A 14,348-nucleotide genomic window follows, 5' to 3' on the forward strand; every position below is an offset into this window, starting at 1 on the left:
ACGGGAAGAGTTACCCTTGAGGACAATTTTCTATGTTTGTTGCCCAAGTTCAAATCTAAGTACACATGATATAAGTTAAGCATAGTAAAATCTCTTCATACGCAATTTTCTTTGCCTGTTTAGCAATAGGCTGCAGAAAAAGTCAGGAGCCCAGAGCAGATGGGGGAGAGGGCAGAAAGTGGAGACGAAAGCAGATGACAAAACATGGTTAGGAGAGCAGGAAAGGAGATGAAAGAAAGTTTTAGAGTTTTAGAGAATAAAATTTACAGTTGCTGTCAGGTTCAAACCCGGGACCTATTGAATAAGAGGCGAACACCGTTAACCTCTAGACCACGGGAGCTCCCACGAGGCTGAAAGAAGTCAATTAATGTTTTGAGAAATACTGCTGCCCTTCATCTCCTGAATATAAAGTCTCCCCCTCCTTCATTGTACTCCTACCACACACACACACACAAACACACGCAAAGAATACATCATGTACATGTATAAGTTGGGTTAAACTCATCGGGGGGGGGGGGGGGGGGGGGGGGTCTGGTGGTTTAAATTAGGCTTTTGGGCTCGAATCGAAAGGTCACGGGTTCGAACCCCATATCAGTGGCGACAGGGGCCTACACCGACGTATGTCCTTGGGAAAGGTACTTTACACGAATTTTCCTCTTTTCACATCTAGGTAGGTGGGTACCCAGAGTTATAGTAGTTATAGACAGTGAAATATATTGTCAGTTTGTAGTGTTTGAGCGCTTAATCAGCTGCTTGCACTGTATGCTTCCCGGGAAGCTGAGAATATTTCTGAGTTTTCTAGGGTCTGCTGAAGAAAAAGAAATTGTACAGCGCACATAGCTTGTCTTTGAACGAGGACATGCGCTGTACAAATCACATGCTATTTAAAATCATTATTATTACTTTAAAAGATAGCACACTTGTAAATCTTCAGCTCCTGGGTTATGCAGAGAAGAACATTTGGCCCGTCTCTCTTTGTCTTAGTCTTTCTCCTTCTATTCCGTATCTTCTCTTCTTTGTGAGCAAAAAAGCAAAGAGAAAACAAATGTCTGGTGTAAGTGTTGTACATGTAATAGTGTACTGGTTTTAGTGTAAGTAAGCGTTTTACAGCACTAGCAACACTACAAGGTCATATAAATGCCGAAGATTAGAGGTGTTACAAGAGAGTAACAAACAAAAAAGAAGGAGGGGAGAAAAAGACGATAGACATTTGATAGAGGAGAAGAAGCAAATGTCACCCGCCAACCACCCACGTGTACGGGTTTAAACGGCCTCTCAACCCTATTCTTGGGTCATTTTTTTATGAAGCGGTAACTTCAAATTTAACGTCCGTCTCCGATAGTGGCGATAGGACCAAAGAAAAGCTAACAACCTGTGTGAAGTATAAGCGAAAGGTGTTTGAGTAAAGAGAAGCCAAATAGAGAAACACTGGCACAATAATGGCCATTTTGTGCTGGGAAAAAGTAAGGCAGACAGACAGAAACACCAGAGGGAAAGTAAAGAAACAGGATCCATCAGTGGCGCCCTCCAACCACCCGCTACAACAATGTACAAAACAAAGGGCACAAATCTAGAATTTTGTTTGGTCGAATAAAGAGAAGCACATTGACACAATAATAACGGTCATTTGGTGCTGGGGAAAAAAACTAAGACAGACAGACATAAACAGAAGAGAGGGAAAGTAAAGAAATAGAACCTTCCTGTGGCGCTCTCTAACCACCCGCTACAAAACAAAGGGCACACATCTAGTTTAGTTTCAGTTAGTTGAGGTTTTACGGCGCTCGCAACTGCGAGTCATATGAGCGCCAGAATATTAGTAGAGGTGTTACAAGAGAGTAACAAACATAAAAAGAAGCTTTAGTTTAGTAGAGGTTTTACGGCACTCGCAACTGCATACGGTCATATGAGCGCCAGAAGATTAGAGGTGTTACAAGAGAGTAACAAACATAAAAAAGGAGGGGGAGATAAGGACGATAGATGTTTAATAGAAAAGAAGGAGCAAACCACACCAGAGCACCCGCCAACCACCCACGGGCATAAATCTAGAATTTTGTTCATTTGAGTAAAGAGAAGCACATTGACACAATAATGGTAAATTAGAGCTGGGGAATAGTGAGGCCGACAGACAAAAACAACAGAGAGATGGTAGTAAAGAAGTAGAACCTATGTGTGGTGTCCTCCAAAACTTAATGTCATGTAGAGGACAGACATACCTGTCCCCGTGGTTTTATGCACCCCGCATAATTTAGCACAATTCGGCCATTTTTTGCATAATTTCTGATTATTTTCCTTTAACATTCTTTGTTAAAATTAACAGAACAGCATAATTTCACACTTTTGGGCTCAGTTTGCATAATTTCATAATTTGTCTAGCTTAAAACGACGGGGACAGACATACAGAGAGAGGGAAACACTCTGGATAACACGACCACAGTGAACACCACTCAACTCAAGACAAATCTACCAAAACCTCTGTTTGGACCTTTATTCATAATTCATGCATCACCTACAACAATCACTCCGTACATGTATACCAAAGAAACTGTGGGAGATCAGATATGTTTCTGGTTGATCATGCAGTAAAATAAAGTCATGGCTGGAATATACTGGGAAAAAAACAACAGGTCACTGTTTATTGAATAATCAACAAAACCTATACCTTGTCCTTTCTACTTCACATCATAAAAAGATAGTGGGTAGTTCAGTTGGCAGGTGCTCTGGTGTGGTTTGTTCCTTCTTTCCTATTAAACATGTGTATTGTCCTTACGTCACTTGCAACACAATTACATTTGTAGGTCACACTCATACAGGTGCTGAAAATTAGTACATGTAAGGTGTTACAAGAGAGTAACATACAAAGAAAAGAAGTTTATTTGAGTAAAGAGAATCATATCACACAATGGTCATTTAGTGCTGGAGAAAAAAGTAAGATAGACAGACAGAAACAACAGAGGGAAAGCACAGAAATAAGACCTACCAGTGGCACCCCCCAACCGCCCGCAAAGAAAATAAGGAAGAGAGATAAGTGTGATAAATGTTTTATAGGAAAGAAGTAGCAAACCACACCAGAGTGCCTGCCAACTACCCACGTACAATGTAGTAACCATGCACAAACAACATTTGAAATCAAAATGAACAAAACCGATGCAAAACATCGGCAAGCTGTTCAGCTGTTCCATGCCTGGAAAGCAAAATTTTTTGTGAGAAAGAAAAAAGGAAAAGTTGTTAATTTTTTAATTGTAGGCCTACCTCCATTGTATAATTTTTCTGTTGTTTTTTTTTTCAACATTAAGAAATTTGAACTTTGACAACATTTTTCTTGAGCCCTAGCAACCGAAACAACTTAGATTCTATTAAGAAACAGCAATAAAAAAAACAAGTTTTAAAATATCAAAAAAGGAAAATGTTTTGGGCTTTTAATGAACGTAATGCCTAGCTACGTCTGAACAGCTGGCCGAGGAAATATTTTCTTTCAAGAATGAAGCAAGGACTAAAGTCATCTTGTTTGTCTGATGAGGTATGACCAAGAAGGTTATAAAGAGAATTGATACTAAGATCCTTAGTTATGACCAAAATGAATGCCCCCCCCCCCCCCATTCCTCTGAGAGGAGAACAGGAGTTGCTAACAACATTTGTGACCATGGCAGTGGTGAGTAAATAATGAAGGCTGCCTCCTCAATATTGTTTGTTTGTTTGTGTGAGTAAAAAGAAACACATCAACACAATACAGTGGGTGTCGCATTCAACGAGGTCACATTCAACGAGACGTCGGCTCCAACGAGACAATCCTTGATCCCCGATTTTTTCTTCGATATCTCTTTGTAAAGGTACGTCAGCTCCAAAGGTGGCAAACATACCGAAGTCAACGAGGTCGCGATAACCAAATAGAAGCAATGAGTGGCCCAAACGCGTAGATTTTTTCTCCTTTCTCTCCTTCTCACGCGAAGCACAAGGCCCATCCTCGATTCCTAACACTAACACATTGTATTGCTAGATCTAGTATGCCTCCTAATAATACGGGCCCCAAAGCCAAGAGGATGGGCGAAGGTTAGCCTACGGTAGGGACGAGAGGGGGTGGGTGGGAACGCGATGCGGGCTGTATGAAACTGGATGAACTCTGGATGGGTAGGTCTAGATAGGGACCTTCATTTTAAAAAAAATTCTTTTGTTCCCCTTATCAGAAAATCGAAGCTCCAGCCTTTACTTTATGTAGATCTAGGCCTAGATGTGAGAGTGTATGTTTCCACACGAGATGTGTTCCGTAAAAAAAATATTTTAAAAGGCAGAAATGAAGGTCAGTACACAGTTCAAACAGGCGCACATTGATGCTGTTTGAGATTTTCGTCATCAAGGAGAACGACTGTTTTTATTACTGGTATTGGTACATCCTATAATTTAATAACTTGTCTCCTTTCTTTTCTTTAGCCTTAGTCACGTTCAACGAGAGGTCGTATCCAACGACAGACAGACAGAACAACAAAGAGAAAGTAAAAAGCAGGACCTACCAGTGGCACCCTCGAACCACCCGCGAGGACATTCTTCATAGTAAAATTGTATAAAAAGTGCCGTTTTTGACAAGGACATAGTTGCACAATGAAGTAGTAGTATACTTCAAATAAAACATCATGGGATAGGTTTTTTAAAAAGTTTAAATGTCAACAGTTTCACAGTATTTCCGACAAGAACAGCTAGGTCATATAAGTGCCGAAGATTGAGAAATTACAAGACAGTAACATGCAAAGAAAAGAAGGGGGAGAGGTAATGGTCATAGTGTTCATTGATGTTTCATATGAAAGAAGTAGCAAACCACACCAGAACATCCACCAATTACCCATCCACGGAATATTTTAGGGCATGGAAACTGAAACTGAAAGCACCATTCAAACCATGTCATTCAAAAAACAATAATAAATCAACAAAACTTTTGCCCAGCTCCTCTACCCCTCCACAGGCATTGACAGAAAGAAACAGGCAAAGAAAATGTTATTAGTGAATCTGTCAAATTTTCTCAACACTTATGGCAAAAATCCTGTGTCATTTTTTTCATAAAGGCACTTGCTGCTTAAGAATTTTTTTCACAACAAATCAGTTATTGATAAAAAGGATAACAAAATGTCAAATGTGTAAATAACCTACGAAATCATGTCTTAATAAAGGAGATAACAATAAATAATAATAATACAAGTATTTATTTATTGCTGTGTTCTATTTTTCCCTCTTTGTTGAGTTTTAATTTGTTGGTGTGTTAATTTTTCTAAAAATTGTTCTTATGATTTGTTTTTCTTTTTTTTGTGTGTGTGTTCATACAGCGTAATGTCATTTAATTTGATGCTGTTCCCACCTTTTAAAAAATATTAATGTGTTATGTTAGAGCGTGTCTCCGCCAAAACCGAATACTGACACTGGCACGCCCAAATTGTGTGTGACTCAATAATTTACATGCAATATCCTGTAGACCAACTTTTTCCTGAAATACACACGTTAGGGTTAAAACAGCCAATCTTCGGATAGGTGGACACGCGCCCTAAATTGTTAATTTTTGTGGTTATTTATTCGTGCACATCCCCCCCCCCCCCCGTGGGGGTGGGGGGGGGGGGGGGGGTGGGGGCTTGTGCAGTGCCACTGACTGTAGCGTCTTTAGGCCATTCCCAAAGGGGGAACATTTCTCGTTCATACACAGTAGAATTGTAAATGGGTTGATTCATCATGTCACGTTTTAACTGCGCCTCATCTATAACACAAAACTGTTGCTTTTTCTTTCCTAAACCTTACTATTGTCATTTTCCTCTACTAGGTACCACAAACGGAGCGCCGATCGCGGCAAGTCGAGTTCTTCCCGAGGAGGAAAACTGTAGTAGTGATCAACTTCACAAACGTAGCTTTTCCCTCATGATTGCTTGATTTTAATGAAATACAAACCTTTTTGAAGAGCTTGTTTTGTTCTAATATGTGTGTTGTTTGTGGATAGAATGGACGTGTGGAAATATGTTTAATATAGCTCTAAAATTTGGGAAAATGACGCATCTTGCGTCCGACGGGCGCTCGCATCGAAACCTAGCCAGAGCCACTCTTTTTCTTTCAAAAACTGCTCGGTCGCGATAGTGTGTAGAGAAATAACTGCTGCATTAATAGAAAGGTAAAAAGCTGACCTTTACCTCCATACTAGACAGGCCAGGATTTTTTTGACAAAATAGGTAAAATTTGAAGTGGAAAGACAATGTTGTGAGAAGTTTTGATAAAATCTCAGTATTCTGAACATTTTTTTAGATGTGCTTTACACGTAAAGCTAGTTCACAATATATTTGTTTTATTCAAGCAAGTACTGTTGAACTATTTGTTATCGTGGTACCGCTATTGGGCTTCAAACTGTGGATGCGTGTGTCGGGGAAACTCGCTTTCTGTTACAATGGCTGAAGAGGCAGCTGTCGAGGCACTCGGCACACCGACCAGCAAGCGTATGGATTACGATGGGAATACGCGTAACAACAACTAATCTGCCAACCAACCGTGTGATTTGTTCAATCTCATTGATAAGTAATTCAACGTTTTAGTTGTTTAAGATAGATCATGCTTCAGGTTTTTCCGAGAAAAAAATTGTATTAGTACTTAAGCTACTGGTCATTTCACGGGAGTCAATACACACTGACGGAACAGCCAAATGATCTAGATCTCTATCCATCGGAACAGAAAGTAGTAACGTTGCACATTTTCAACTTTATCTCTTTTTTTATTTATTTTTTTAAAACCTCAATGCAACTACTTTTCATATAACAAGTTGACCAAAGGTGTTTTTATTCATAAAAATATGAACCATAAATGTATTCAGTATGTCTTGGGCCTAGATCTGATCCTATAATGTCGTTCTGTCAAAATTCTTGGGCTATAAGTACGGCATTGCAGACAACTTCTTTATTTTTAAATTCTGCGTCAAGGGGTTCTGTTACAATAATCATGAATAATGACAGTTCTACTTTGTCCTCCCCAACCTAGAAAATTTGTTAAAATAAATTTAATACGGAACTTAGATCTAGATCTAGATCTCAAGATTTTTACTTTCACTCTGGCTCTTAGATCTCTATACATTACGTTGCTTGCTTTTGAGGGTCGGGCTGTCATATTTGTAGGTGCACTGCAAATCATAGTAACAATTTAAAAAAAATCAAGTTAAAGGGGATATTGCATGCAGCACTTCAGGTATACCTTGAAAGCTTTTTTTAAATAGATTGTCTTCCAACGGTAACAACTGAAAATACTGAAACTGATCTCTCAACTGCATCTTTCGTTAAATTCAAAAGATGATCAAATAAAACATCAAGATGTATTATTGGGGCAGATAACTGACTCACACTCACTCTCAAATTGGTCAGCTGACGCAAGTTGATATCAGCTGCCTGCTCTAATGTGGACTCTGCATCATCAGTAGCAATCTCCTTACTTGGTGTCATTAATATCAAAAGTACTTCACAGTTACAAGTACTGTCATTCATTTCTTATTACACAGAACTTGTAATGAGCTTTCCAGTGGTATAGTGGCATAGATCTATTCACCTCTCTCTGACTTATTTGGTTGATTGTTTTTGCATCTTTGCAAATTCAGCTGATGTTAAGCGGAACATCATATATATATATATATATATATATATATATATATATACATATATTTAGAATTATTACTTTAAGTTACTTTTTTTTGTAACTGTCATTGAGTACTCAAACTAGCTGCTACTACTTTTATCACATAGAGCTTTTTGTGGTTTCTAATGAAATTTTGAAAAGTCCGATGCTTTGTTGAACGACGATAATTTTCAGAATTGTTGCCTACCCTTTTGTAACAGCCTTTAGTGCCCAGTTTTGATATACAGTTACTACTACTTTTTTCATATAGAGCTTTGAATGAGCTTTCCAGTGGTATTTTTGACATCTGTCTAGCATAATTAGTTGATTTTTTGTGACTTACTAAAAAATGGCCTCAAACTGCAATTTTGTCATTGGTTTCTTCCCCTTAGGCATTTTTGGCCAGCATACCCCTTGGATACGACTATATCTCTCTTGTATTTAAGTCTTAATTCTTTAGAAAAATTGAGTAAAGTCTCAGTATGTATATCTTATGAGATTTGCATTTTGATAACTATCCAGCCTTAAATGTTTATTTTATGTCCCTTGGAAAATGGAAAATGGCATCCGTTTTTAAACTTCATTTTTATGTTTTCTTTCAGTTTTGAACTACTATAATCACTACAATAGCTACATGAATTGTATTTTAATTTCTTTTACGCTAAGTTTGTGTGTTGTTGTCTAAGAATATGTAAATCATTTTTGATTTTCAAGACCGGTTTTCACGTAGTGTGACCATGAAACAGCGTTGCGAGCCAGTTGCGCACACGTCACGATTTTTACAAGTGCAACAAATATTTGAAACATCATATCTCAGGTGTTTGTTGATGGATTTTGATAATTCTTTTTTCATAGTTCTTGTTTCACTGAGCACTATATGGAAAGTATAGTCTTGTTCTGGTATTCTTTAAAAAAAAATTCACTTGTGGTACCTACCTCTACTTCTTTTGTATGTTTGTCACACTCTTGTGACTTGCTATTTCTGGGGTGCCTTGATAGTCAAAGCAGACTTTGTGCTGTTGAAGCTAGAGAGGTGAGCAGAGTAAGTCTGATTTACTGTAGAGACTTCTCTGCGACACCCACCCCTTGGCGCTCATATGACCTTATGCAGTTGCGAGCGCCGTAAAAACCTCTACTAAAACTTTTAAAAAGTGCTGTTCTAATTTTGTTTTCATTCTGTTGTGAAACCTTTATATTTCACGTTTTTACACTCTGGGTGACTACAAATGGTATTCTGGATGCTTAAGGGGGGGGGGGGGGGGGGGGGGTGCTACACCCCCAAAGTCAAAATTCGGCTCAAAATTATGGAATTTGAGTTGTAGGCATTTTTAGCTTCCTCAGCCTCTCCTACAATTTTTTCATCGCATAAGAACTCCCAAAAACTGTATTTTTTCCTATACCGGGCATTTTTGTCACCGCGATTTCCTCATAAAGTCAGTATTTTATTTTTCTTTATCAGCCGTTTTCTCAAAACGTGACTTTTCTTCATACTTTTTTGAATAAATTCACCATTTTTCATCCAATCTTCATGAAATTTTCACAGAATGAAGAGAAGACGTAATAAAAAAAAATTTTCTGTTGAAATTTTGATATATGAAATGGAATTTTGTTGGTGGTGTCTGGAGTGCAGATTTTCACGGATTTTTTGCAAACTTGAATGCTACCCCAGGAAAAGATTCATTAACATTTTTTTATTCGTATAGGAAAAAAACCAACAGATACATTTTTAGATCTAATGTTTGTGAACACTCATGCAAAAAAAACAATCAATTTCCATTAGCGATTAGCGCGGTATTCATTGCGTAAGACATGTCAACAAAATCCAATATGGCCGCCGTATCCTTGGAAACGAAACTTTTTTCTCAAATTTGATTATGTTAAGACTCCTTACTATGCTTGTTATATGTGGGACATTTGGTAAAATTCGGTCTAGTAATAAGCGAAATAGCCTTCAGGTGTAGCGCCCCTCCCCCCCCCCCCCCCCCCCTTGAAATAGAGCTCAAGAAATTCTGGTGCTTTAGATTGTTACTTCTATCAACAAAATTGATCAGAGAAGACTCTTTATGCCGATGATCTTGCTCTCTGGTAGACACATCACAACACGATAGTAGGAGCAGGGAAATTAAATGAAGACCTCAAGAGACTCCACAATTACTGTCAGAAATGTAAACTTAAAATAAACTGCACGAAAACAGTATACACCATCTTCACGAAGAGCCATAAAGCAGCCAAAGAAAATCTCAAACTAAAGATAGGAAATGAAAGTCTCCCCAAAGAAGAACATCCAACTTTCCTAGGAGTCAAACTTGACCATAGGCTAACCATGAAAAGCCAAGTGGAGAACATAAGGAACAAAGCAAAAAAAAAGACTCCAACTTTTAAAGAAACTCGCAAGCAGTTCATGGGGGTCAGACAAACAAACTCTGAGAGCTCTATACCTGGGTTATGTCCGATCTTCCGTGGAATACAGCCATAGCCTACTCACTTTGTGCAGTACAACTACTTGCAACACTCTTGACAAAGAGATTAAAAGTAATGGAGGATGCTCTGTGGGCGGCACCGCACGCTTGATAGGAGCCGTCTCTCGCGGCGGAACTGTGGGCTACCTGCGCAGCGCGATTGCTCGACTCACGCACTGAAATCTAGATAAGAAAGAAGGTTTTATTCCGAGGTCCTTCAGATTAGGCAAGTCAATTAGTAAAAAAGCCTTGCACCTGTGTTGTATTCAAGTGTAAGAATCGATGTGATGCTGCAGTGGACCGAAGTTTTCACAGTTAAGTTGTTTTCCTTAAACATTTTTTGAATGAAAGTGTTTCTATGCCCCCAGCAACACAATTTAGATCATTAACATTCATAAGAGGCTGGCTCCGGCGCTACCTGCCAAGGCCAACCCAGGCTGAAAGGGATACAACACCCCTGCAGAAAGACCGAGATACTCAATTTTTAAAAATAGAGGCTCCATTAGAATATGAAATCAATACTCAACTACAATAATGATGAATATTTTCTATGTTAAAGAAACACCAAACCATATCAGAAGAGGGGAGAGGGTAGGGTGGGGTGGATAAGAGTTTGAGTCTTGTTAGATAGAACTATACTCGGTTTAATTCTATTGTTGTAGTCTTCACCTAAGATCCCACAATCAATAATTCCGGTTCACTTAAGATTCTGCTGTTAAAAAATAAACCAAACAAAGCAACAACAAATTTTACTACACAAGAGTCATCACTAAGATAAATTGTCCCCCTCTGGAGTGTAATAAGGGGCTAAAAACGCTGCTCTCCATATCATACTTTACTGAACGAAAAAAAAACCCTTCAAAGGTCATTCACGCTCATGCATGCAATCACACCTCCAAAGGTCTTGCTATCTCTTTTTTTTTTAATATTTGAAATCGTTGTGCGCTCCACTTTGTGAAAACTAGGAAACAAAATTATATAATCAATAATATTATTATTTATAGACCAAGACATACTGTTAGCAATCAGATAAAGCTGGCATCGACCCTCTTTTGTGTTCGCTATTCCTTACATATGAAGTTAGAATCATGCAATCATATCTTAAATTCAGTTTAAAAGTATATTTTTATCCATTTCTTATAATTAAATGTTTTAACATCTTGAAAGATTATAATTATAATTTGGTAAGTTTGATAATTTTATGTCACTCGGACAAGTTTCTTCTTATTTTACACATCTTTTTGATTTTTAAACTAGATTATAACATAAAACTCTTAAAGAATTGAACAGTCCGTATCACACTCAGAATTTATTATTTTTTTTCTCCCTGTCATTATCTGTCAGCCCGTCAGTTGATCACAATCTCTCTCTCTCTCTCTCTCTCTCTCTCTCTCTCTCTCTCTCTCTCTCTCTCCCTCTCCCTCTGTCCGTCTGTCTGTCTGTCTGTCTCTCTCACTCTCTCTTTTATCTAATTTTTCCCATTCTCCTTCGTCCCTTCCCAAGGCCTGCCCCTCCTCTTTCATCCCAGCCCCATCCCCTCTTCCTTGCGTGCATTCCCCCACCCCGCCCACCCCCACAACGTGGCCCAGCCCGATAAGATTCTATAAAAAGAAACGCCACAGTTCTTGATTTAGCCCACAGTCGGCGGCCATATTTGATCCCCACCGCGGCGTACAGCTCGTGGCGCCGCGAAGAGAGAGAGGAGGCTCCATTAGTTCTAAACTCCTTGATGTGAACCCGTCTGACGCGGCCTGTTGGCCCTACCTACTGAATCATGCCTTGCTGAAAGCTCACACGGCAAGCTCACAAGGTTCGGAGAAATCAAAGGCTTCGAAGAGTTCACAACTGGGCGTAAGGTGGTCCTGGGCAAACAATGTGCCCCTCATCGAAATTTAGGGCGGAGATGTGGTTTGTGGTCGCATGCGTGAGCGTGGATGATCTTTGAAGGCTGTTTTAAAAAAAATTAATTGGTTCTGTAAAGTATGATCAGAAATGCTTGAAACAGCTTATTTAGTCCCTTGAGATTTCAGAGTGGGGTCATAGGGGATGGCTCAATTTAGTTTAGTAGTAAAGTTTGTTTAGTTTGTTTGTTTTTGAACAACGGAATCTTAAGTGAACAGGTATCTCAAAGGGTGGGATCTTATACGGGGGATCGGGTCGGGTCGGGTCGGGTCGGGTCGGGTCGTGGCGGTTTGCTAGCCAGATCGAGGGCACAAAGCGGCTATCGTAGCACAAGCCGATCGCGCACGACTCCTCGCCAAAAAAACAAACGCGTTTGTTTTCAGGAGACGAGTCGGCAGCGATCGACCAGACCCGACCTGATCCCATCAGCAATGGGCACCCGGTATTAGTGGAGACTAGAGCCTAGAGCTGGAGTCTGCTCGATTAATCGACGGCTTGCGAGCAGCGGATGGCTTGCGCCAGAGGCTTGCGAGCAGGCTTGTGCGTTTCTTTGTCTGCGCTCGCTACCGGGGGCAACTTGTAGTTCTGTGTCGTGACGTCGTGAGCACTCGTGGTTGTGGGCTCACTACATATTACCGAAGATTCTGGTTATTTGCGTTGAGAGGCTTGCACCAAAATAAGTGCAAGGTGGTGGGGGGGAGGGGGGGGGGGGGGGTTATAGTAAAAAAAGAAAAAAAGCTCATTCAATGCACTTAAAAAATAATGATGGATCGGATTGTGATAGTAGGAACAAATCAGTTTTATTTCTCCTTCAGTGAATAAAAGAACAAGAGATCTCAGGAAATGTTAGTGCTTTTAGTAAGTTACTGTGACAACTTTACCCGTTGAGGAACAAACCAGTCTTATTTAAAAATTAAAACCAAAGTACAAAAGCTTTTAAAATGCACACACAATGGAGGTAGCCAACAAGGTACCGGTACTAATACTGAGGGTAATTTGCCATTTACGAAAAAAATAAGTTCCATTCAGATATCTATATTCTAGACATAATGTTTCACGTGATCGTCGGTCGTGGCGCAAGCTGGAAAACAATAAACAGGGGGTATGGAATAAGGAGCAAGGGGGGGGGGGGGGAGGGGAGGGATACGCAAAAAATCTGAAAATTATTAAGCAGGGAGGGTGGGGGGAGGGACGCTTATTCGATACCTTTGAGTCTAAGAGTTGGATTTTAACAGAGTTTGACCATAACAACAATAAACCATAACACAGTTGAACCATAACAGACTTGAACCATAACCGAGTTGGACCATAACATAGTTGGATCATAACAAAATGGGACCATGTAAACAATAGACCATAACAGGATTACACTGTATCGGAGTTGGACCATAATAGAGTTGCACCATAACAAAGTTGAACCATATCAACATGGAACATAACAGGGTAGGATCATATCAGATTATTGAACCTTTATAACAGAGATGGACCATAAAAGACTTTAACCATAACAGAACTGGACCATAACAGATTTGGACCATAGCAGAGTTGAACCTTAACAGAGTTGGACCATAACAACAATAGATCAAAACAGCGTTAGAGCATAACAACAATGCACCATAGTAGAGTTGAAACATAGCAGAGTAAAATCATTACTGGACTGAACTGTGACGGCTGCGTATGACCTCACATTTTAAGAAGATCAAAACTTGTAAGAAGACAAACACAACCTCTTTCTTGCCTGCCTTCCGGTGAACTGATTTTATTTTTGATTCTTTTACACTGAAATCTGGTGTGAATCCAAAACGAGACAATATATGACGTATCAAGAGGGGGAAATAATTGTGATATCGTTATTTCATCATTCGCAACAAAGTTCATTCCTATATTACATTTCATAACATCATTCATACATTACATGGACCATAACAAAATTGGATCATAACAGAATTGGAATCTAACAGATATAGACCATAACAGAGTTGGACCATAATAGAGTTGGAAAATAACAACAATAGACCATAAAAGAGTTGGACCATAACAACAATGTAATATATCAGAGTTGGACCATAACAGCAGTGTACTATAATAACAGAGTTGGACCATAACAAGCTGGACCATAACATTGTTGGATCATAACAGACTTGGACTATGAAAACAATGGACCAGAACATTATTGGACCATAACAGAGTTGGTCCATAACAAAGTTGAACCATATCAACTATGGACCATAGCAGAGTTGGACCTCAACAGAGTCGGACCATAACAGACTTGGACCATAACAGTGTTGGACCACAAAAGAGTTAAACCATGACAGAATTGGACCATACTCTAAGGTATCAAATAAACGGGGGGTAAGAATATATGGGGGTGGG

The sequence above is a fragment of the Aplysia californica genome, unplaced genomic scaffold (assembly GCF_000002075.1).
Source record: "Aplysia californica isolate F4 #8 unplaced genomic scaffold, AplCal3.0 scaffold00208, whole genome shotgun sequence".
NCBI classification, from domain to species: domain Eukaryota; kingdom Metazoa; phylum Mollusca; class Gastropoda; order Aplysiida; family Aplysiidae; genus Aplysia; species Aplysia californica.